The following is a 26,115-nucleotide window of genomic DNA, read 5'->3' as shown; positions in this document are numbered from 1 at the left end:
CTCGTGGGTGGTAGTTTCTTGGAGGACTTCTCTAGCCCATTGATTAGAGCATTGTTAGCTCGTTTCTTTGGTCGTATTCCTCCTAACTGAGTCTTTTCATCCTTATTAGGAGCCATGTATGAAGATGCTTGTGGTGGTTGTGTCTTCACCGAGGACTTTGGAATCCACTTTTGATGCACTTTATTCATGTAGCGATGACATTGATTCCTGGGTCGTTGATCTTCTTGAAGCTCGAAGTGTTCTACAAAGTCATAGAACTCGTCGTCTTCTTCATCTTTTGATTCGCCACATTTCTTTGTTTGATCCTTATTTTGAGAGCTTGTTGATGTCTGGTTCTCTTCATTTTCCTGGATTACACTCACTGCAAAATAAGGAACGACATCATAGCCATTTTCATCACAAAACTTTATTGTGGGAGCATCCTCCACGGCGCACATGTCCAGAGTAGCCAAGATGTGTTCCCATCCAAAAGGCTCTAACTCTTCTTCAGGAAATGGTTCTGGGATATAGTCCCTATCCTCCATAGCTCTCTCTAGGATACATTCCTCACGTTTCAAGCTACCACATTATGACGCTCTACACATCCACAGTTCTTTAGGCTTACCTAACCAAGCTGGAAGTTATGATCCTGCTACTGTGGCGGAATCAAACTCCTCAACCGGTGTTCTCATCACATCCCTATAGCTATGGTACCTCAAGTTTATCTTTGTTATGGTTTCCATATGTCTCAGGTATATATGGTCATAACCCCAATCTTGGACCATTTTCAATTGTCGCATGAATGGTCTTCCCAGAATGATTTCATAGTTGTTCTTCTTGCCAAAGTCAACAATAGCAAAAGTGTGTTCATATTCAATGCCACAAGAAGTAACAAGTACTTTTTCTAGCAGTCCTAGGGGCTTTTCCTTGTGTCTGTCTGCAAGCTACAGGGTCATTCGTGTGGATGTCAAGGCAGGTTTTCCCCACTTTTTCCAAACCTCTTTGGTTGCAATGGCCACACCAGCTCCACTGTCAAGGATTGCCATGGTTTTTACATCATTGAATTCCACAGGAAGGGTGGTGTTTCCATCTTCCCCCTTGTAATACTCGCCTACCTTGTTTAATGGCACTGGCCTAGTATTTAGTTGAGGCATTTCAAGCTCTTTGATGCCTTCCTCGATTTGAGTCATTGGGGTTTTTACACCAAATTTCTCTAGAAATTTACCGACATTAGCCCACATGTTTGGTCTTATTCTGAGCAACTCGGCTAACATTATTGTACAGGTGACTGGGGTAGATAGAATATCTACTAGCCCCTTTGAATCGATGGCTTTGTTAGGAGACAGTCTCTGTGATGGGACTGCAACCACATTTGAATTGGTTTCGTACTCTCCCATGTAGGACGGTAGTGTTCTTAGTGAATGGGGTTGACTATCCATAGATTGTACAGATCCTTTGTCGCCCCAACACAATTGCACGTCTAGATTCATTTTAGATCTAGTCTCAAATTCCTCTATTGGTGGTAGAAACACTCCTCGTTCCTCACCAGTCTTGTCTACTCGTCTTCTTAGGTCATCGGCTTCATTGGCCTCTCTGACTTGTTTCCATAGTTCGTCAAGACCATCTATCTCTTTACAATCCTCAGGTATAGCTTGGTGAAATCCCCCGGAAGAGTTATCCGTGGTATTCAGTACTATCCTTGGTTCTAATGCTGGGTCTTTGAGGTTTGGTCTGTGCTCATGACTAGAATCTGGCTCTTTTAGTTCCTGGTTTGGTGGGATTGCTTGTGTAGGCATGGCACGGATCACATCCTCAGGTTTTGCAATTGGTGGTTCTAGTAAAGCTTGGGTTGTTTGAATCATTTTTTGGCATATTTCAAACCTTTGCTTTTCTAGCTCCGCATAAGGATATGTCATCCACCTTTGTTCTTGGGTTTGGTTGTTTTTGAGCCTAGCATCATAGGCTTTCAAGAGGGCATCTAATGTCTCATTAACCTTCTCTACCAACACAGATCCTCCTGAACTAGCACTTCTCGGTTTCTCATCCGTGGATGGTTCTTCTAGAGGTTTAACCATCTGTGTAAGAGAAGGTGCCTCCTTTTCCTCATGTTGTTTTATCTTCTCCTCAGCTTTGGTAAGCTTCTCAGCTAGGGATTTTCGCCCTCGTTCCCTGCGTGCTTTCATCCTAGTCTTTCTAGCTTTCCAACTATTTCGTTTGCTCTTGGTTTTTTGACTAGGTGTGTCTGTCTTTGGTCCATCATCTGTCTTTGGACTCGTGTCACTTTCCATGTTCTTTGTCTCTGGATTCTCATCAGCTTTCTTTTGATCTTGTGCTCTTGTAACCACTTGAACTGGTATGACATTTTCATTTTCTGAGCTACTAGGTAGCTGAACAATCCCTGATTCATTTGTTGCGATTTTCCTGATTTGGTTTGGGTTTTTTGGGCAATCAGGGATCAAGTGAGTGATGCCACACTCAAGACAATAGGCATTTACTTCAGTGATCTCCGTATGAGCACATTGTTTGACCAAGTGGTTGTCACGACTTTTGTGACAATCTGTCTCCGGTTGAGGAGATTATTTTAGCATTTCTTCTTGGCTATAAGCAAGCTTTGACCTAGATAAGCCGCTATTTGCAATGAATCGCAATGTCCTTTCGTCCATTTCATACCTTCTTTCTTTTGACTAAAACCCAGGAGGGTGAGGTTGTACCGGCCTCACCACTCCATGTGTTTCTCTCACATTTTGTTGCTCCGAAGGGTAGTACTCACTTTGGTTGCTATACCACATTGTAGCTGGTACTGGCGTTGGTTTATTTGATGCTTCCATCATTGGCATGTATCTCATGTCTACCTGCATTCTAGCACCTGGCAGCAGAGGTTGTTGTCCTAAGACAAGCTGTGGCCTTAAAACTCCTACTGGTCCTGGCGCATTCCCCGTAATGTATCTAGGTGGAGTAGGTGCTTCTAGAACAGGTTGTACATACCTTTCCCTAGCATTTTCCATGCTATAATAGCACTCTTCCCCCGCATGGTTCGTCCATTTTATCTCAATTTCACACCACTTCGGCTCTCCCGAATCAGACCTTACAAGAGGAATCAACCTCTTGACCAAGTCATCGATAAACTTTTCTTGATCAATAGGTGCCGTTGGCTTGGCAATGGACTCACTTATCTGTGAAACACTGTGTTGAGAGGATGTGTCATCTCCTTGACTCTTTTAAGTCCTTTTCTTTGTGTGCCTCACAGTTATCCACACTAGATAAAGAGCTTCTTTGATCAACTCGTTTAGCGTCATCCTCCTTATCATATGCAGATCCTTCTGAAGGCCCGCATGTCTCATTCCCTGGATAAAGATCAGTATCAATCGTGCTTGCGTAGGTAATTCCTCTCTCGGACAGAGCTTAACATATCTCTTGAGCCGTAATGATGCTTTGCGTACTGATTCATTCTCTTTTTGTTTGAATCTATGGATTTGCAAGACCGTGTTGTGAGCAATGCCTTTTGGCGAGAATTCTTCAATAAACTCCTCAAACAGCTCATCTAGGCTCTCAAAATCCCATTTTTCCACCGAATCGAACCATGTAGCCGCATTATCTTCTAGAGTCAATCCAAATCCCGCAAACTGTGTCGCAAAATCTGAAACTTCCTCTGCTCTAATCACTCTTCTAAAAGCCACTACGTGATCTCTCGGATCTTCATCTCCGGAGTATTTTCTGTTTACCCATTTCTGGACTTGGGATGGTCTAACTCGTCGATTGTCTACAAGTCTAACCAGAGACTCTCCCGATCCTTCTCTCGTTATCGCTGTTGAAGGGAATCCTGGTGGCTCTCTTCTTGGAATTCCTATAGGAATTCTCGTGCTTGGTGGAGGCATTTGTGGTCCTTCATTGACCAAATATCCACCTCTTTCTAGTACAGTCTGTGGATTTGTGCTTTCTACAACTCTGTATTCTCGTCCATACTTGTCGACAACTATAGATCTCCATTGACAGTCGACTCCGTATGTGTAGACATATAAGAGCTTGTAATCCGTTATCTCTTCTAGGTATGGATCTGAGCACCTATAAAGATTGACCTCATTGTCGTCAATGTATCTATATAGTCCTTCACTCTCATGACCAATCATCCAAACTCTCTCAACAAGATGGGTCTTTATCAATTGCAAGTTTGGAAGATCCATTGTGGGAGGATATTTCTCTATCGTAGGGATCTCCAAGCAAGTGAATGCTGCGTTTGAATCTAGGGTAGACATGATTTCTGGGCTTAAGAGATTTTGCTTGGTTCAAGTAGACTTAGTCCACTGTGTTCAAGTGCTTTGGTGAGGGAAAAGTCGAAACTATGTCCAAAACCGCAACCGTTTCGTCACAATTCTCGCAAATTGTCGCTTTCAGACACCCCTGACTTCTGGATGAATTTTGAGGCCTCAAACGATGTTTTTTTCAAAGTTGAACTAAATGGTTGCTCTCAGGCTACGTTTTGATATAAAAACTTTTCCAATCCGATACCGTTTGTGGAAGTGATGGCCAAAACAGCGAAATGCAGTTTAGACCAGTCAAAATGAGTCCAAATTCAATTTTGAAAAAAGATTTGGGATCTCTGTGACACTGTGAACACTTCTATATGGTCAAAATTACAGTTGGACCCTAAAACTGGCTTGGAGACATCCTACGCGTAGGATGTCTATATGCTCAGAATTTAACAAAATTTGGTCCAGAGACTCCCCTTAAGTCCAGCAACACAATGGTATGCTCAGAATTTTGTTTGGATTTAAAAATGGCCTTGAGACATCCTACGCGTAGGATGTCTTTTTTCTCAGAATGACTTGAAATTTTCACCCAAGCTTCTCCTTGATGTGCTGATCACAGTGGTGTGCTCATAAGTTGGTTTGGAGTCCTAAATCAAGCTGGAGACATCCTACGCGTAGGATGTCTTTTTTCTCTGTTTCAGCTCAAACGTGCACTATTTTTACTTTTTGATTCTGACATATATAGGTTGGTCAAATGCTCAAGAATCTGTTCTAGAAGCCTGATGTTTGTTCTGATGAATTCCTAAGTCAAATCAACTCCAAATTGGACCAAAATTGACTAGGAGGCTTGCCTAAGGCTATATGACAGCATGGTATGGTCACAGTAGAATTTTTGGTTTCAGAATTATGCATTAGACATCCTACGCGTAGGATGTGTTTTTGCTCAGAATGAACCCAAACTTGGATCACAGACTCTCCTTAAGGTGCTGATCACAGTTGTGTGCTCATAATTAAGTTTGGAGTGCAAAATCACACATATGACATTCTACATGTAGGATGTCTTTTTGGCCTGTTTGACCCCAGACTTGTCCCACAGCTTCCCCTTGATGTGAGAAACCCAATGCTATGCTTAGATTTGAGTTTGGATATCAAAAGACCCCCAAAACTAGCTATTCTTGCCTTTTTCAGTCAAAAGTGCTAAAGTCCGCTCAATCTTCCCTTTCACTGACCCAAATGAGATGAAATTTATCACATGCACTCAATACAACATTTAGAACATGCCTTTGAAGTCACCCTATGGTTTGGTCTCAAAAATTATGCCTTGGGCAAATTTTGGGTAGGATGTCTGGAAATTTCAGTCTATCTGGCCTTATCCTGTCAAAATTTGGTCAAATTTTCACTTTCCAGGTGAAAATAGGGTAAAACCTACCTTCTAAACGCACTGGTTAACTCAGAATTTCAAAATTTCCACCAGATCACCCAGTAGACATCCTACGCGTAGGATGTCTATTGCTGATTTTTTCAGACTGAAGTGTCCCTGATGCTTCCTTATGCTCTCATCAAGTGCAAGTATGCTTCACAATTGCAAAAACATGCAAAAATCACTCAATTAAGCCTTTGCTGAAATTTTATGTTTTCTGACTCTGCCTTTTGGCTTTTGGTCAACAAAAATAGGGAAAAACACCCAAATCAATATGTTACTAGGGTAAAACCTACCCTTTGAACCCAGTGGTGCAGTCAGAATTTTCAAATTTGGTCTCCAGAACCCCCTTGAGACATCCTACGCGTAGGATGTCTATGTTTATAGAATTGCAGGTTTTCTTCACAGAATCCTTGCAAATGCTCTTTTATATGCACAGCATCAGTCAGTCATACTAAAATATCCACAAAAGCTTGTTTAATGCATTTTTACCCTTAAAAGCACACTTTTTCGTGATTTCAAATGCAATCAAGCACTTTAGCAAATAATTCAGTGTTGAATAGCTCTAGATCAGAATCGGATCACTTACCTAAAGCTACTCCTACAAATCATATGGGGTTTTGCATCTATGAGTAGAAAAACGCTTCACTGCCACACACGGACTAGTAAACGCTTTTATCACCTCACAAATCACTCGACCACCAACAACTACTCTAATCCACATATCCTAACTAAACCTATCTAGTCGCAGACCCTCGGCAAGACACACGCTTCCTGGCTATCCACTTGATCGCGGAATTTCCTCTTCCGGATCCACTTAAGAAAAACGCTTTCTTTAGCCGAAACTAAATCAAGCACCCATCACACGAGTGTTAGTAGGAAACCTACTTAGGTCTTTGTGTCCCCGGCAGCGGCGCCAATGTTGGATAGGAGAGACTCCCATGAAGTACATGCAAACACTACCTAGATCAACATAATGTCAATCGAGGACACAGATGACACGATAGGCACACAGAGGAAATCTCTTAATCTTGTCAGGCTGAGACCATCCTACACATACAACAATCTCGAAGGCCAACTAAGCCACAATCAAGAACCTCACTGCTCTCAACTACACCACCTAGCCACATACACACATACGGAAGGTAACTCACCTAATCATGCCAGATTCGTACGAAACTTAAGGAACACCATCCCCTCACTAGGATACACCTGTCCCTAAGCTTCTACACTCAAAACCCTCACTCTAAACCCATCTGCGGAAAATGCGTAGGATGACAGAGCCGAATTTCGAAAGTGCCCGAAACTGAAATTTATGAGTACCTATGCGTAGCTTATGTCGCCATGATTCTATAGACTACTAGTACGTAGAAAACAGACATCGTTTGATACACTTACGGCCACAAATAGCTCGTAGATGCGTCGGCGTGTGCGCTTCGTCTCGCGTGGAATGCTTGGTGTTGTCGCATAGCTCTCCTCGAGCCTACAGCAATGGTGCAGTCGGATCTCCAATGTGTTGACCGAGCCGGGCGTAGTGAGAGGATGAAGCTCACGCTCACTCTCTTTCTCTCTCACACACAGTAGACGGGAGCGCTAAAGTTTGATTATGATAAAAGTCTTCTTTACAAAATGACCTAGGTACCTTATATACTAAGGCTACCTTAGGTTTGACCAAAAATGGGGTTGAAAGGGTCAAATGGCATTGCATTTACAATCTGGAAGTGCCATTGCACCCCGGCTTCTAAAACTAGAATAACTACTTATTACAAATGAAATTTATAGCCATAATCCGCAGCATTTCATAACTCGCAAAAGATAAGACTTTGGTACGAAACTTGAGTTATTGTTGTGTTGTTGACCCAGCGGTCAACAAAAGCTCGCTCGGCTCTAAACTGTTCAATCAGCCTCTCCATTGTGGCAGCTTTCTGGCTCTTAGTTTGCTTTGGAGTGGGTTTCTTCTTGGTCTTCTTCTTGAGGGGCTTGTCTTCTTCTTCTTCTGGCTCGGAAACAATTTCTAGTTTCCGCCTTGCCCTTGTTGACACTCTCTTTGTGACCTCTGACTGGTCTTCATCTTTATCTATCTCTTTTAGCCATTGGTTTTGCGAGGGAGCCTTTGGCCACTGGTCCCTTGCTCCGATAGCTTCATAAGCTATCTTAGTTAACACTTCAGCTCCTCCAATGTACTTTGGCTTCTCGTTTTGTAAAGTAATTACTTCTTCATGAATGTGATGAGCATAATTGACTTCCTTTGGGATGTTGCTCTTTATTGCCCAAATTATTGTTGTGGCAACATCATGTGGTGGTGTGGTATACTTCTGTGGCCTTTTGCTGCATATGTGTAAAAAATGGTTGTAGAGCTGGCAAAGCTTTTCCGCTCTCCGATCTGCTATGTCTTCATAGGTGGCATTTTGCTTCTTTGGCCCATACACTTCTATGGCTTCCCGTATTTCTTTGACTGAGAATCCTTTGTTGTGCAGCTTTAGAGCATCTGCAATGAGCTGAGGAGTGATAACCACTTCAACCTTTTCCCCGTCCAAGGCTGTGAGTGTAGCCTTTCCGTATTTTTGCATGGTGGTTGCCAACTCATGCACTCTTTGAGTGTCTACTCCTGATGGTCTGGAAGTGAAAAAAATGTGGAGATCTGCCCTTTCCAGGTATTTTCTTATCTCCTCTGTTCTGCTGTAGTCCACCAGTTCTTGGGGAATCATTGGGATATCCACTATTTGTCCCAGTGGGTCTCAGAAAGTACATTGGTATATCTTTATCCCCTGTTCTTCTAACACTGCTTCTTCGACCCAAGTCTTTGTGGGCTTGAGAGTCTCTGGGGGGAATAGAAAATGGCTCGGCTTTTGCTATTGCTTCCTTGAGTGTCGGTCTCTTTCTCTTTGCTGACGACTTCCCCGAATCCATGGATCCTGTAACTCCAATTTCAGAAGTTAGAGTCTTTTTCAGTACTGAAAGCCGAAATTAAGCTTTTAACTATCCAAATGACTTAAAAATTGAAACATAAGCTATTCAGGGCCTAAGGATGCAATGCATGTGGAAAAATGTGCAATTTGGGTGCAAAATCATGCTGAAAACATCATACGCGTATGATGTCTTTTGTGTCAAAATAGCTTGATATTGTTTGTGCTTGTAGCTGATAGTGCATACATCCATTCTATATGCCTGGATTTGACTTTGGGTCCCATTTAGTCAAGTTATGGCCATTTTAGTCTTGGTCAGGCTCTTTGCAAGATATTGAGAGGGAATTGGATTTGTGATCCAGATTGGATGAAACTTGGTGGTTGGCTCTCAAATGGCATGTAGATCACTTCTGTGTGGTGGTTGCAACTCTAAAATGCAAAAATCAAGTAGGGAGACATCATATGCGTATGATGTCTTTTTGGGTAAAATTGAACCATTTTGCATTGCAAGCTTGGATTTGGCTTTATATAGGCTTAGACAATGATTTTATGAAGTTTGGGTATAGTTTGGACTAAAATTGGCTCTGGAGACATCATACGCGTATGATGTCTTTTGTGTCATTTTTGGATGAGATTGGTTCTGTGGGCTCCTCATATGATAGTAAAGGATTGTGTGTACTCAAATCTTCACTTGAAGTTGAGTATGATGAATTATAGATTAGGCTTTAGAGAGAGGATTTTTCGCTAATTGGGCTAATGGAGTGATCCCCTTGACCAAATGGTGCCAAACTTCATATGTGGCATGTATTTCATATATATAATGGATATATGATGAGAAATTATCAATTTTGGCTCTATATGTGCAAAGTGACATCATACGCGTATGATGTCTTTTTGGCCAAAATGGTACTTTTTGGTTCCAGATAGCTTGTGCATGTGTTGAACAACAATCCTACAAAGTTTCATTGAGTTTGGAGCTATTTTGGCAAATTTAGGGCCATAAGTCGGTTTTATGCCCTACTTTGCTTCTTTTTGGTTTCCAAGTGGTTTTTCAACTCCAAATCTCATGATACTTTGTACATTTGATGTTGTTAGCATATAGAAAGATGCTATGCATTCATGTGTTCAAGATGATGTGAAAATCGTGCTATGAGACATCATACGCGTATGATGTCTATTCTTGATAAAAAGTGTTTTTTGTGCAAAGCATAGTTTGTGCTAGTGCCCTAAGACTTGCTAGCTAGTTTTCAACCTTAAAAATCATCAGTTTACTTAAAAGCCCCCTTTGTAGGCATTTCAGTTCTTTCTCCTCGAGAGTTGCATCTTGAGCTCATTTGAGGTGTTGGGAAGTCGTCTATGTGTTGGACTCGACTTTGGTTCCTTCTTTTCCACCTTTAGCCATTTGGTTGCCTGAAAGCGTCTTTTTCACCATTGGTAAGTGAAATGGCTTTCTCTTGGGTTTTGCTTGTACACATATGTCATTGATGGCTATTTGAAGCTACTTGTGAAGTTTCATGGCAATCGGTCGTCCATTTTGGCCGTTATGCCAAAACGACACTTTGTGTGTCTGCCGCCGAATCGGTTGTTTTGACCCACTTTTGGTGGTCCAAATCTGGAGATACTCCATGGTTGCCTTGTCGCCGATGTTGTTAAGCTTCTTGTGAAGTTTTGTGTCGTTTCGACAACTTTTTCTTGTTTGCCGCTTGCAGGCTCTATTGACCTAGGGTTTTTTCATTTGGTCTTTCTCGTACTTTGAGAGTTAGGAACTCATATTCTACACTAGGGTAAGCCACCTATTGGTTCTTGCATGGTTTGGTTAGGCGGTTATGCCTCTACCTAGCATTCTACCCATTTCCCCGTCTGCTCTTGTTTCTTTGTTTTGGTTAGTTTTCGCGACAAAAGTTAGTGGTAATCTACCTCTCATATCTAGAGTCCTCTGAGCTCTCGTAGAAGTCATAGAAGGCTGTAGAAGGTCGGATGCTCCTGTGTGCTCTTTGCTCTCTTCAAGTGGGTAATAGTGCAAATGAGCTTGTAAGTGAAGTAAAAAATACTTAACTCTGGACTTCCCGGCTCACTTGTTACCAAATTTGACATGTGCTCCTATCTCGTCGTGAAATGCACTTTAGGATTTGAAATTTATCAATTTGGACTCCGTTTACCTATTTCTGAGAAATCTGTCCACTTTGCCAAAATTCTGCCATTTCGGGCTTTCCGCAACTTTTCCCGAATTGTACCCAATTTTTACCATGGGTTTCCCTTGTCATTAGGATCATCACCATCTATTCTTTTCTTTTTCCTAATCTCGTTTCACCTGTTTTTTATTTTTCTTTTACTTTTATTAAGAAAATCCTAAAAAATAAAGGAAAATAGCAAATTGAAGCCAAAAAATCCCAAAAAATACACATTAATTAGCTGGTAATCCTGTCTATATGTATATACACTTATGTGTGGTTTCTCGGCTTGGATTACCACTTTCTTCCACTTTTTGGCTCCAAAAACATGCATATTTAGTCGTATTTACAAACTTAGAGACTCAAATTCATCATTTGATCTCTTATTATTGCAAAACAAAGTATATAAGGGCATAGATATTATCAATATCCACTATAACATAAAAATTTGAAATCATGTAAGACACTGCCCTTGTAATATCATTTTCTTTTTCTTTTTGCTTGTAGTTCATGTATACCTGTATACCTCCCCCCCTCCTAGTCTGAGTCCTCCCAGACGACTATGAAGTGTCTGAGGGTGAAGCATTGTATTGGTTGTGGTCATGCTTGGTCAATTCAATTGTAGTACGCATCTGGCATGTCGTCATCTACACCTATAGGGTCTTCTCCATTCGTCAACCTTAAAAGGTGATCCGCTCTAAGATGTGTCTTTCCTTTCTTTACTACTACCGTGAAGTCGAATTCTAATAAGATGATGAACCATCTCACTATCTGTCTCGTATTGCATGGTTTGTTCACTAGCTAGAGCAAGGTTTGATGATCTGTGAAAAACACAAACTTATTGGTGGCTAGAAGATAATGCCGAAATTTCTTCACAGCATAAATCATTCCTAATCCCTCTCGCTCTGTTGTTGTGTAATTCCTTTCAACATTGTTGACCTGTCGACTAGCATAGCAGATTGAAAAATCCATGTTTCCTTCTTCTGGCTGAGCCAGGATGCATCCTATTGCATATGCCAAAGCATCTTTATGCGCATGGAATATCTTCTCCCAATCTGGTGATTTCAAGACTGGAGCAGTAATGAGTGCCTCTTTCAGTTTCTTGAAGGATTCCTCACACTCCTCTGTCCATTCGAAATTCACTATTAGCCTGTAAAGTGGTTGGCCTATTATAGCGTACATGTAAATGAATCTTCTATAATATCCATAACGTTCCATGCGTTGGTTGGTCTAGGCATATCCACTATTACTTTTATCTTTTCCATATCCGTGGATATTCCATTATGTGAGACAATATGTCCCAGAATTCTACCTTGTCGAACCATAAACACACACTTCTCAGGATTGAGACAAATGCAATATGTCCTACATTTCTCGAATACCTTTCTTAGGTGTTCTAGATGCTCATCTCTTAGAAGAGAGTGTACACACAAATCATCCATGTATATTTCTAGAAACAAACTCAAGTACTCTTTGAATGCATGCATCATCAGCCTTTGGAATGTTGCGGGAGCATTAGTTAAACCAAACGGCATAACTCGATACGCATCACTCCGTTGCAAAATCTGTTTTGTGTTGATCCTCTGGCACAATGGCAAGCTGATTATCTCCTGAAAATCCATCTAGAAAGGAATATGCTCTTTTCCCTGATACACATTCTAGAACATGATCAGTTATCGGCAAGGGATAATTGTCCCTGATTGTCGCAACATTTACTTTCTTCAAATTGACACACACTCGAAGTTTCTCGTTTTTCTTAGGCACTACCACAATCAGAGATACCCAGTCCGTGTGCTCAATCTCATATATGAATTCAGCTTCCATTAGCTTGTCTATTCCTTCTTTGATTCGCTTAGCAAACGTGTCATTATACGTGTACGGTCTCTGTCTGCTAGGCTTAGCATCTTGTTTCAAAGGAATTGTGTGTTGGCATATTGATGGATCGACTCCTTTCAAGTCCTTGTACGTCCATGCAAACACATCCCTGTATTCTCTAAGAAGACTCAACAGTCTCTCTTCTTCTTCCGGAGACAAATCTGTAGCTATGTATACCGGTCTCGGTTCCTCTCCTGGAGCTGCTAAATCAACCTTTTTAGCGTCCTCTGGTCCATCATAGGATTTTTTCTCCTTTCTTTCTCTGATACTAGGTTAATATCAACTTCCTATCCTCTATCGTAAATTTTCTGTAGTGAGAGGGAACATCCATGTTTCCCTTGATATCAGCGTTTTCGTCCTCACCACTCTCGATTTCAATCGTCCAAACTTCTTTCAGAGTTTTATTTAACTCTCTGTACTTGTTTCGACGTTCTAATTTGGACTCTTTGTTTTCCTTGTTTCTCATGTTCTTTTCCGCTTTATCTGTTTCGGTTTTCGTTTCACTGGGTTGAACTTGAATTCTTGAGCTTCGTTTGTCTTTCTGTGAGCTCGTTTCCACATTTCCTCTCATTCTTCCAGAAATCTTGTCCTTGACATGATCTTCCGCCTTTACTAGCATTAGGAATTGGTTTTTCCCTTTTATCCTAGGCATCGGATTGTTTCTAACCCCTATTGTTTTCCTCTTTGCTCTATAGTGTTTCTGGCGTTTTTCAGTCTGATTTGGGAAGTCGTAGAATCTGACATCCTTTATGGTTTCCTCGTTCTCGCTTGAGTTGTCTGTGGACTCATTGTCAGCTTCATTTCCCCATTCTGGATGATCAGGGATGTCGTGAAACATCTCCTCTTCATCTTCCTTGTCTCGTGTATCATTATGTTCAGTCTCTTTTTTGAGTACAACTCTCATCATGAAGTACGGAACCACATCATATCCATCTTTGTCACACAACTTCGTTGTGGGACCATCTTGGATCGCACAAACATCTAGGGTTGCTAGAATGTGTGTCCATTCTAATGGTTCAAGTGCATCCTCTGGAAAGGGTTCACCTATATAAGTTTTGTCTTCAACTGCCCTTTCTAAAACACATTCTTCGCGCTTCAGACTTCCATAGTTCGAAGCTCCACACATCCATAACTCTTTGGGTTTGCCTAACCAAGTTGGAAACTCTGATCCTGCCAAAGTAGCTGAATCAAACTCTTCAACTGGTGTTCGGTTCACATCCTTGTAGCTATGGTCTTTTAGGTTCACACGAGTAGTGGTTTCCATATGTCTCAAGTATATGAGGTCGTAACCCCAATCCTGGACCATTTTCAACTGTCTCATGAACGGTCTTCCAAGTATAATATCATAGTTATTCTCCTTGCCAAAGTCAACAATAGCAAAAGTATGCTCGTACTCAATTCCGCAAGAAGTCACTACGACTTTCTCTAATAGTCCCAAAGGTCTCTCTATATGTGCGTCCGCTAGTTGGAGTTTCAACCTCGTTTTTCTTATCGCCGGTTTTCTCCATTTTTTCTAGATTTCTTTTGTAGCAATGGCTACCCCAGCCCCGCTGTCAAGTATTGCCATCGTGTTAACTCCCTGGAATTTAACTGGTAAGGTTGTATTCCCCTCTTCGCCTTCGCAATACTCTCCGACCTTGTTCAAAGATACAGGCTTAGCGGTTTTTTTTGGCTTACTCAGCTCTCGTATGCCCTCTTGCAGTTTTGCAGTTGGGTCTTTTATCCCAAATTTCTCCAAGCATTTTCCTACAGTTTCCTACATGTTTGGTCGTAGTCTCAAAAGATCAGCTAGGATGATAGTGCATGTCATTGGTGTTGACAAAATCTCTATCAATCCTTGCGAATCCATAACTTTTCCTGAAGAGATTCCTCGTGATGGAAGCGCTCTAATCTCAGATTTTGCTTTGTATTCTCCTAAGTATGAAGGTAATGTATTCAGAAAATGAGGTTTACTCTCTATTGTTCTAACAGAGCCTCCATCTCCCCAGTAAGAATGCAGATCTAAGTCCACTTGATATCCTACCTCAAATTACTCTATGGGAGGATTCCTGATGTCCTTTTCCCCATTAGTCTAATTAGCTTGACAACTCAGCTCGTTTGCAAAGTTTGCCTCTCTCACTTGTTTCCAAAACTCATTGTAATCCTCATCTCTTCCGTAAGACCTCTGTATCACAGGATGAAAACTCTCTATTTCTTGATCTGTTGTGTTCATCACTATACGTTCATCCCCGTGCATTTTTTCAGGCTTTTGTGCACTAAGGCTTTTCAACTACCCGTGAGAGGATAGTCTCTTGATGAATTGGGTTTTCCGCTCCACAATTCATTGGTTCTCTAGGTGGTTCTAACAAGGCTTGTGTAGTCTCGATCATTCTCTGACACATTTCGAGTCTCTGCTTTTCCAATTCCGTGTTTGGATAAGTCAACCACCATTGTTCTTGTGTTTGGTTGCTCTTTAATCTCGCTTCATAAGCTCTCATCAGTGCATCCAATGGTTCGTGTACTTTGTCAACTAACATTGATCCCCCTGAGCTCACGCTCATTGTCTCTTTGACGCTCTTCAGTTTCGACTTTTCAGAGTCCATTTCCCGTATTCCGTTTTGACTCTCAAGTTTCTCTAATCTGTCTTTTGTTTATTTTAATTCCTCAACTAGAATCGCGTCTTGTTGTTCTTTTTTTAGTTTCATGCGTGCTTTCCTAGCTTTCCATGTGTTTCTATGGCTTCGTCGTCCTTGACTAGCCAATTCAGTGTCTGACTTTCCATTGTCTGGTTCTCTAGTGGTTTTCTTCACTTCAGCTCTAGTAACAACTTGCGTTGGTATCAGAGTTTCATTTTCAGACCCACTGCTAGTAGGAATTGACTCTAGCATGTTCAATGTCGTCTTTTTCATTTTGTTGGGATTCTTTGAACAATCCTCAATGAAGTGAGTGACACCACACTGTGTGCAATATGCATTTATTCTAATGATCTTTGTGTGTGGACAAACATTCATCAAATGGTCACCTCCACACTTATAACAGGGTCCTAATGTAGGTCTTTGTGTCCCTTGATTTTCCCTTTGTGGATAAGCTGGTCTTTGGCCTGACAACCCTCCATGAGCTATGAACATAAGTGTTCTTGCGTCCAAACTATACCTCTCTGCATCTGAGGCGTGTGCGGCTGTTGGTGGTCCATCATTTCCTATCATGCTCCAAGGTTCTGGTTGTTTTGGTTCTTCAGGTGGGTAATACACAGTAGGAGCCATGTGTGCACCGAAATCTTCTTAATAAGTCTGACCAAGCACTAAAGCTCGTTCTTCCTGATTCTCTAGGGTGGGTGCATATCTAATGCCCACTGGTCTCGCTCCTGGTAAATGTGGTTGTTGCCCCAATACCAACTGTGGTCTTTCTATCCCCATAGGTCCTGGTACGTTTCCCGTTGGGTATCGAGGTACTAGATGTACCTGAGGTGGTGCTATTTGAGCTGGAAGCGCATACGGACGCTCCTTCACGTAACCCTTGTTGTAATAGCACTCCTCTGTTGAGTGATTCGTCCATTTTTGTTCAATCGCACACCATTTGGTTAGTTTAGGCATTGGTTTAGGGTATGGTGCTAATCTCCTTATAGCATCCTCTATCATTTGTTCCATGTTCGGCACTGTTGTTGTTTGGACATTATTCTTAGTGGTGGTCTCGCTAGCTACGGATGATGAGCTACTGGATGCGACATCTGTATCCATTGTCACCTCTCCATAAATCGCACAGTTATCCACTAAGTACAATGCTTCTCTGGTCACTTGCTCAAAACTTGTACAAGATTTCTAGTGCAAGTCTTTCTTGAGAGTTCCATTTCTCAACCCTTCTATAAAGAGGACAGATATTCTATCATCTTGCGGTCGTTCCCGTACTGGACATCTCTCTATGTATTGTTTGAAGCAAAGTGAAGCTTCCTTCACCTTTTCTTGCTCCTTCTGTTTGAAAGCATATATTTGAGACACCATGTTGTGTTTGATCCCTCTTTTCGAAAATTCCTCGGCAAAATCTCGAAGCAAATGGTCAATGTCATGGAAACCTCCGCCATTTAGTGGTTGAAACCATGTCAATGCCGTCCCTTCTAAAGTAAGACCAACTCCTTCGTATTGTGTGTGGAAATATGTTATCTGCTCAGCTCTTAAGACTTGCTTAAAGAGTGAGACATGTGCATACGGATCTCCTAAGACACTATACTTCTTCGGCATACACTTGGCCACTTGAGATGGTCTCATGCGTCTATTGTCTGCCACCAATCTCATTGCTCCTGTATCCTGACTAAAACTATCTCTTGCGTCATGGACTTCATGGACTACTCTAGTTGCCTCCCTTGCCACGAATCTACTACTACGAGGAAAATGTGATGGTGTTGCTGCAAAAATCGGACCTACCGTAGTATGTGTAGGGAATGGAACTGCACTAGCTGTAGCCATTGACTCTCTAGAATGTAGTGTTCCCATGGGGCTTGGCATAGAATATTGAGGTCGACTGAAAGAATCAGCTACATGAGTCCTCTCTCCACCTGCTGCCATCGGATCTGGCATGGCAGTTGTAGGTGCTGGTCTCAGTGGGCTTGAAGTGACATAATAATGGTGGAGTGGTCCCCCAAAGTAGGTATATCCTTCCAACTCCTTTTTATCCACTGTCGAGTATTGCCTTCCATACTGGTCGTATGCGACAATCTTCATTTCTGATCCCTCTGTGTAGGTAAATACATAAAGTCTTTTCCACTCTGTCAACTCTCTGACGTAGGTGTGTCACTCACCGCTCTACGCTTGCTTCGTGGAGGATTCCTCGCCGCGAAGAAGAAGGAGCCGCTGCGTCGCCGCGCTCAACCGCTTTGCCTCCGTTGTGCCGTCGTCGCAATGCTCGATCGCACTCTCTCTCTCTCTCACACACACACACATACACACACACACAAGGAGGTGAAGAATAAGAAGATGGAGATGGAGATGGAGCAAGAGCACTCTTCTATTGCACAAATGAGAGAATGCATGAATTTTAGGTTTAGTTGGCTTTTAGATGAGCTCACCCCATTCACGCTTTGGTGCCCATGCTTAGCCAACTAATCCCTTGAATGTTCCAGTTAGAGTGCGCCTCTCATCGGCGATCACTCTGGCCCTTTTCCTATTGGTCCGACAAGCCCGGTACCTGACTCTACCAAATACATAATACACGTACGTCGTAGGTGATGGGGTGTCCGTGAGCCCTGAGGGTTAACATGCCCCCCTTCCTGATGTAGATTCCGTCCTCGGAAGCTATTGAGTTGAAGCTCGTTCGTCGAGGTGGAAGAGCATTTGAGATGAATGTCCTTAGCCTTCATTATTCACTGCAAAATCAAACAACATTGCACAATAATTGCATTTTCATAAGCGATTAAAAAGCATATGCAATTTTAGGCAGACAATTGATTGGTAGCAGAATTTTAAACAATTTGTCAGCAATAAGCATTAAATTGCAATGTAATCAAATGCATAAACACATGTAAAGGTAAAAAATTAAAGAAGTTTGGGGTCGCTAATTTAACGGTCAAAAGGCACTAGAGATCGACTATTAATACCATGGGTAAGCTTCTTAATTTTCTCTGGTCAATTAAGTTCTTTAATCGCGAGAGCCAAGTATTTCATGTTCGAGGGCTGAATAGAGGCTATACCTAGAGGTCTTTGTAGTTAAGCTACAATAAAAGGAATTTCTCATGAAATCATCGCCTGACTGATTACCTTTTCTTTGACCCCCCAAAGTGTTTTCACAGTGATTCAATTCGATGTGTGTGCTTATTTTGTGCCTTGGGTTTTTTGCTTTTTAAGGAAAAGCGCCCACACTGGGAACCTCTAGGGCTCTAGTACCATAGGCAATACATGTGAGTGAAGTACCCAATAAAGCTAAGATTTCTCTTCCAGCTTAAGATTTTACAATGTGGCACTTTGATTTTTTGTTTGTTCGTTTTCATCATTTTAATTTTGTAACTTTGGGGGGTCATATAACACTGATACACCTCCCCAGGCTCATCTCACTAGTAAACTCCCTTTATAATACTTAAGCTTAAGGTCAATAGGGTCAAGCCTACTAGAAATCCCTAGTACATTTCACACAATGCTGCCTAAATCGGATTAAGAACCTAAGTAACCATTGATTATTAGGAAGGCATTCCCCATGGTATTAAGAGAAGATCTCTAACACCTAACTTGGTCAAACTAGCTTAGTCGGACTGGTTGATTTTTAAACCTAGACAAGTGATTATGACAAAAAATTACATTGAATTAAATGTTTGTTACTAAGCAAATGTGCTGGATATTATCCTACCAATCACAATCAAAGCAGACAATCATAGATGCAAAAAAGATAAGGGGCAATGCTAATGGACAAGAAACACATGTTTGTGTCGATGGTCGCACTTGATTTGAAGAGTGAGTCGAGATAAAGATTCCATAAAGGTCCAAATCCTATCAATAGCAACACGCTCCTATACACACTAGGAAACAAAAGGAATACCTCCAGGAGGCACATTAATGGGAAAAGGTACCAACACTCATTGAACACAACAAAAAACATAAGGAATTCTTACCTAATTATTTGCACTCCCCCTAGAGAGTCAAGGGAATAGGATATTGTAGAGGTTGGGGGGAAACCCTAAGGCTAAACCCCTATCCTCGTCGTCGAGATAAACAAAGTCATCATCCATGAGACCATATGTGCCATCCGTGTAGTCCTGTAAATTTTCTTCTTCATCATAGGTGCCCATGTTTACTAAGAAGGTCACTAGACGCCTATAGTCATCTTGGTCAAAAGGGTAGGCTTGTGCAATGGGAGAAACGCTCTCTACTAAGTATGGATCAGACGTGGTCAAGAGACGTATCAGCCATTCTAACTCCTCAAAATTCCTCTCACATGCTAGCGTACCTATCAAATCCCATACACATGCAAGCACTAGAAAGACCATGTGAAATATTTGTGAAAAGTAACGAGGGTACCTCTCGCCCAAGGCAGGAGTAGATGACTCTAGCGTACTAGCCATATCTGTACACACAAATAGATGATGGTTAGAGTGCAAATATTACAAGGGTCGTGTTCTTGTGCATAATTTGTTTTTATGATTTTGTGTTATGGCTCTTGCTCTTTTACTTTTTTATCTTGTTTTTGTGAGTATAAGGCTTTATATATACATTCCCTAAGATTGGAGATTAAGAGGTCAGGGAGAAAGGTTGAGAGGGAAGCAAGTGAATGATGACTGTCAGCAAACACTCCCCCCTTCCTTGGGTAGATCATACCGTTTGAAATGAGCTCGTCACCCTTTGAAACCAATCGTTCCAGTTGGTAATAGGTGAGGATTTTTGCCAGTAGTTTTCTATTACCCTAGGTGCCTCGTCAAGTTGCAAGGGTGGTAAGGTACTCTCCCTGGATCGAACTTGAAGTGGTTCATCATGTGATTCCTGAACACTGGGAGGTGTGGATTCTTTTGTAGCTTCATGGAGGTCCACTATTGTAGGTGGAGGCTGTGTAGAAGCTTTTACCTCTATGGATGTATTACATGAGGATCTAGAAGCTTCATGGAACTCCCCCCTTCCTGAGCTAGGTGGAATAAATTGGCTTTGCCTTGGAGCCCAAACTAGCTCTGGACTAGGTGTGTAGCATTCTGTGATCTTTCCCTTCCCACGGTCTGCCATTGGCTTTAGCGTTACACTGTTTGACTCAGATGGGTTTTTTGTTGATAGGGAAGGACACATTTTACGTTTAGGTACCTAAATTTTCTCATTTCCATCATAGTAGCCTTGGGCTTCTAATAGTCGTTTTGGAATCCATCGTGATTTGGTCTTGAATCTCCTAGAGCGCGCTCTTGGTTCTCCAGGGAAATTTTTTCTTGAAATGGATGGGAGGGTTGAGGTAGTTGGAAGTAAGGCCTTGGGGACCCATTGATATGTACTCTTAGGTCGTGCAGGTTGAGTACTTGCAATATTACTACTTTCTGCAACTACAAGTGTTGAAGTGCTAGGTTCATGGGTAGCCGGAAAATACGAGTTAACCACCTTGGCTTGTGAATGTTGGCTATCCTTCAACTTTGCTAGAGTTTGCAACGTAGGTGACTTTGCTTGAATGATAGGGATAAGAGTCGGTGGTCGCGTCGTGACACTACCAATATCCCAATCAATAGTGCATTTGGTTGCCAAAATCCACGTGCATCCGAGGTTTACGTTGCCTTCCATAGCTCCCGCGGGCATGACTAGAAACCTCTGCACTATGCTTCCATTGTCATAGACAACAGGGGTCTGAAGGACTCCAAGAATAGCAGTTTTCTTTTTATTAATGCCCTTGACTTGCATCGTACTCGGGGATAGGGTCGGTTTTCCTAATTGACACCAAACTTCATAGGATAACAAATTGTGTTTAGCTCCCGTATCTAATGATGCATTGTATAGTACTTTCCCATAGGGGCTATTTAGCTCAATTGGGTATCATAGCGGTGGATCAGATTCTAATGATTCGTCATCTGTGTCCTCGAAAAATGCTTGCGTGATTCCCAGATTAGCCTCTCGTTGGCGTCTAAGACGTTGTTGTCATTCTCGAGCCTCAACTCTTGCTTGGATATTTTTAAGCTCTGCTTGTTTTTTGGCAGCCTTCTTTTGATGGATGGCTTGCAACTCTTCCTGGCTTAGAGGATCATAATATCTTTTGAATTTACTCCCATTAACGAATCCAATGGTTTCAACTCCATCTAGAGTCTCCACACGAATGGTACCTTGCGGGGTAATTTCACACACTCGATATGGTCCCTTACCAGCGTATTTCAATTTCTTCTTTTCATTACGTACCCCGTACATAAGAACTTTATCACCAACCTTGATGTCTTTATCCTTTAAATGGCTATCAAACCACTTCTTTCTCCTATCCTTGTCCACTAGAGCATTTCGCACATCTAATTGCCTCTCTTCATCTAGCCTTTCCAGGATATATAATCGCTCAACTAAGGGGTTACCATCCCAACCTTCTTGAGAAGGTACTCGAAGACTAGGAATGACAAACTCCCATGGCATAACTGCTTCTTGGCCATACACCATCTTAAACGGTGTGCAATTAATAGCAACTTTATACGCAGTACGATAAGCCCATAAAGCTGATGTAAGCTTTAGGTCCCAATCAGTGCGATTAGCCTCAACTGTCTTTGTCAAAATGGAGATGAGAGTTTTGTTGGTACTCTCAGCTTGGCCATTTTCTTGGGGATAATAGGGTGTAGACTTGTGGTGAGATATCATGAAGTTTGATGTGAGTTCTTTTATTAATTCATTTATAAAATGATTTCCATTGTGACTCACAAGTTCAAAGGGGCATCCAAAACGTGTGATAATGTTCTCAAAGAGGAACTTAGCTGTTGTTTTTGCATCCGCCTTTCGTGTTGATTTTGCTTCAGCCCATTTGGTTACATAGTCGGTAGCCACAATGATATATCGTGATTGCGTGTTACGTGCAGCCGGACTAATCGGTCCTACAAAGTCTAAGCCCCACTTTTCAAATGGTTGGGTTACCTTGATGGGATGTAGAGGCATCCTATCACTTCTTTGTGGCTTCTTGAAGCGTTGGCATTCATCACATCCCTTTGCAAAAAGTGATGCATCCTTAAACAGAGTGGGCCACCAATAGCCTGACTATAAGATCTTTCGGGCAGTCAACTTTCCTAAAAAGTGACCACCAGCTACGCCCATGTGTGCCTCTTGTAGAATATATAAATACTCATCCTCGCAGGCACAGCGTCTAAGAACATCATCTTTTCCTCTCTTATAGAGAGTTCCAGCTAGTAAGAAATAGGGTTCGCATTCCTTGATTAATTTTTGAGCTATATCTTTTCGCAGCTCTTTGGGTGGAAAACCATTAACTAAGAAGTTAACAATCTTTTCACTCCATTCAGGCATTGTCTCAACAATGAACAAAGGAGTATTAGGCAATTCATCATCAACCCCTGTAGGAGCTTCGCCATTAGGGATACGAGATAAATGATCCGCCATGACATGTTTCCTCCCAGGCCTCACAACAACGGTGAAGTCAAACTCAAGAAGAATTAACAACCATCGTGTAATTCGACCTGTGGAACACGGCTTGTTTACCAAATATAGCAATGCTTGATGATCAACATAAAACACAAACTTGGTAGCAAGAAGGTAATAGCGAAATTTCTTTACTGCGTAAATCATAGCTAGACCTTCGTGCTCTGTAGTAGTGTAGTTCATCTCGGCATCATTTAATTGGCGACTTGCAAAGCTAATAGGGTAGTCCAATTTATGTTCTCCTGGTTGAGTTAGAACACACCCAATAGCAAAATTTGATGCATCAATATGCACATGAAAAGGTACATTCCAATCAGGTGTTCGCAGGATTGGAGCACTTGTTAGGGCCTTCTTTAATAACTCATAAGATTGATGACATTCTTCCGTCCAGTGAAACTCGATAAGAAGCTTGTACAATGGACGCGCTATCTCGGCAAAGTTTAAAATAAACCTTTGATAATAACCAACATGGCCCATAAATCTTTAAACTCCTTTATAGTTAGTAGGTGGTGGCAAATCGGCAATGGCTTTAATCTTACTCTCATCTGTGGATATCCCGTTCTTGGACACTATATGCCCTAGAATGACTCCATGCTTAACCCAAAATTGGCATTTGAAAGGGTTCAATGAGATGCGATAAAATATGCACCTTTCAAATATTTTTCGTAGATATAACAAATGCTTCTCCCAAGAAGAATAAACACAAAGGTCGTCTAGGAAAGCTTCACAAAACTCCCTTAGAAATTCTTTAAACGCAATGTTTATTAATCGTTGGAATGTAGCAGGGGCATTTGTTAAGCCAAAATCCATAACACGAAATGCAAACACTCAAACTCTGTGATAAAAGCACTTTTAGCTTGGTCCTCTAATGAAATTGTGATTTGATTGTAACCAGAGTACCCATCTAAAAAGCTATAAGCTTCCTTGCCCACAACTCTTTCAAGCACATGTTCTGAATATGGCAAGGGATAATGATCTCTCCTAGTGGCTGCATTAACTTTCTTAAGGTCCACGCACACTCTTAGTTTCCCATTCTTTTTTGGCACAATGACTATTGGAGAAGCCCATTCTGAGTGCTCAATAGGGTATATGAATCCACATTGGAGAAGTTTTTCAATCTCCTCTTGTACAATTTTGGCGTACTTAGGATTCATTGGATATGGTCGTTGCTGGCTGGGTTTAGCAGTGTTGATCATGGGAATTGTATGTTGCACCATAGAAGGTGGAACACCCTTCATGTCATGATATGTCCAAGCAAAGATATCCTTGTATTCCTTGAGGAGCTCCTTAAGTACATCCTCTTCAGTTTCGGTAAGGTCTTGAGCAATAAAGACTGGTTTAGACTCCTCACCTGGTTCTGCTAATTCTATCTCTTTAACTACCGCTGGACCATCATCGACTCCACTACTTCCATTGGTAGGTATTCGTTGGGCTTTGGCATACACAACCTTTCGCTCCCTCGTGGTATAAGATTTAAAATGTTCAGGAGCCGTATGTAAGTCAGCAGGCTCTTGTCCTGACGGAGACCTTTGTTTTAGTTCTACCTCCTTTTGTTGTTGTGCTAACTCTCGGTTTTGACGTCTTCTTATAGTCCGACTCAATTTTGGCTCTGTAACCTCCAATTGAGCGAGGTCAATGGTTCGCGGGCTGCACCACATGACACTCTGGAGATGTTCACCCCAATTGTCTACTAGCTTTCGATGAGCATCACATGCCCCTAGATAGCTAAGCCATTCTGTAGTAGATCTTTCCTTGTTTATCCTAGCTCTCACATTTGCTCGATATCGTCATCTCTTATATGACCTTTGTTTCTTGTTAAGGTTTTGATTTTGGTAAATGTTTGAACTCGACTCGCCTGATAGGTCTTCTCTTGTATCTTCTTCACTCTCATATAAATTACCATAGATGGTCGTACTAGGCCTTGAGTGTTCAATTTCTATACTTGGTTCACTCGATGTTTCCTCAGGTTCTGAATCCATTTCTCCTTGAGATTCCGTTTTTGATGTGTATTGGCCTGAAGCCTTTGAGGAATCATCGGTTTCACTCTCAGGTAGGTGTGCCTCTTTTTTATCATCGGATGTTACATGCGCTACACCTAACATGTTTACTGGTGCAATGTGTGGTATCTCTTCCCCATCTGGTGTTACCCAGGTTGTTCCTCTAGCTCCCCATGTAGATATAGTTGCCGCTAGGTGCACCCAATCGACATTGTCTGACTCAGCCATTCCGGGTAGGATATCCATATAAGGAGAGTTCTCCCCAATATCTGTGTCTTCGTTACACGTGTAACAATATTGTAATGGAGCTGAGTGAATTGTTGTGTCTGATCGATTATCAATGATGAATTTATTTCCTAGAGGATGCATTCGACCGCTTAAAAGATCAACTCGAATGACAGAGTCTTGGAACTGTAAGTAGACGTGGTTTTTGGACCAGTCATGCACCATTTTTGCTTCGCTCATGAATGGACGCCCTAAGATCATCTCAAATGACATAGGATGCTTGGAAAAATCCATAACAATGAAAGTTGGCCTTACCTTGTGTCCCAAGACCTTGATCCTGAGATCCTTTAGCATTCCAATAGGCGTAACAATAGATCCATTAGCCATTTTTATCACTACGCTTGTAGCTTCAAGGTGAGGTCGCCCCATAGACTCCCAACAACTCTTTGTCACCATGCTGACTCCCGCACCACCATCAAGGACCCCCTTTACAGTTAATCCTTTAGTAGTGATTGGTAGAGTAGCATTAGATTCATCACCTTCAAAGTATTGCCCCAACTTGTTAACGGGTACTTCAATTACAGATTCATGTCCCGCTAGGTCAGATGGTGGTGCTAAATGTTCCTCATCATTCATTACCGATTCAGGTTTGTTCATATGTGCAAACTGTGGTAATCCGGCCTGTAATTCTCCATTGAGAAAGGCTCGAAGAGCTGAGACTAGCTCGGGGTCTTTATATAGTTTGGACATGATGGTGGTTCTAACTTCTGAAGAGATGAAATCCATCAATTTGGCAACATTTAATGGCATCTTGTGGGACGTAGGACCCTGACAAGATAATGGTGAAGATGGAATCTCCACTTCCTCAAGGGGGTCGGGCATTCCCTCACCAAACATTCTCTCTAGTAGGAAAGGTGTGTGTTCACTTTCAGATGTCCTACCCTCACTCTCTTCCCGAATGATACTGGGTATAGCTAACGGCCTGTAGTTCTTGTGAGGTTGAACTTGTGTGGGAAACACTGTGTCCGACATCTGGATATGTTTGGGTTCAGTTTCTAATGTTCGTTGAGTTTCTTCCACCAAACCCCTCAGTTGTTGGACTCATTCAATTTCCACTGTTGGGTTTGGATAGGTTCCAATCTTTCTCTTGCAATCCTCATTTTTGGTCTCTCGTGGCTTATCTTGGGGGTTCGCAACTGGGTGATTTAACTTTGAATACTGTTTTGGTGTTTGTCGTAATTCCCTCTCGTGATCC

The sequence above is a fragment of the Adiantum capillus-veneris genome, chromosome 7, assembly GCF_014529385.1.
Source record: "Adiantum capillus-veneris isolate H3 chromosome 7, ASM1452938v2, whole genome shotgun sequence".
In the NCBI taxonomy this organism is placed as follows: Eukaryota; Viridiplantae; Streptophyta; class Polypodiopsida; order Polypodiales; family Pteridaceae; genus Adiantum; species Adiantum capillus-veneris.
Note: the sequence above shows the minus strand (reverse complement) of the source record.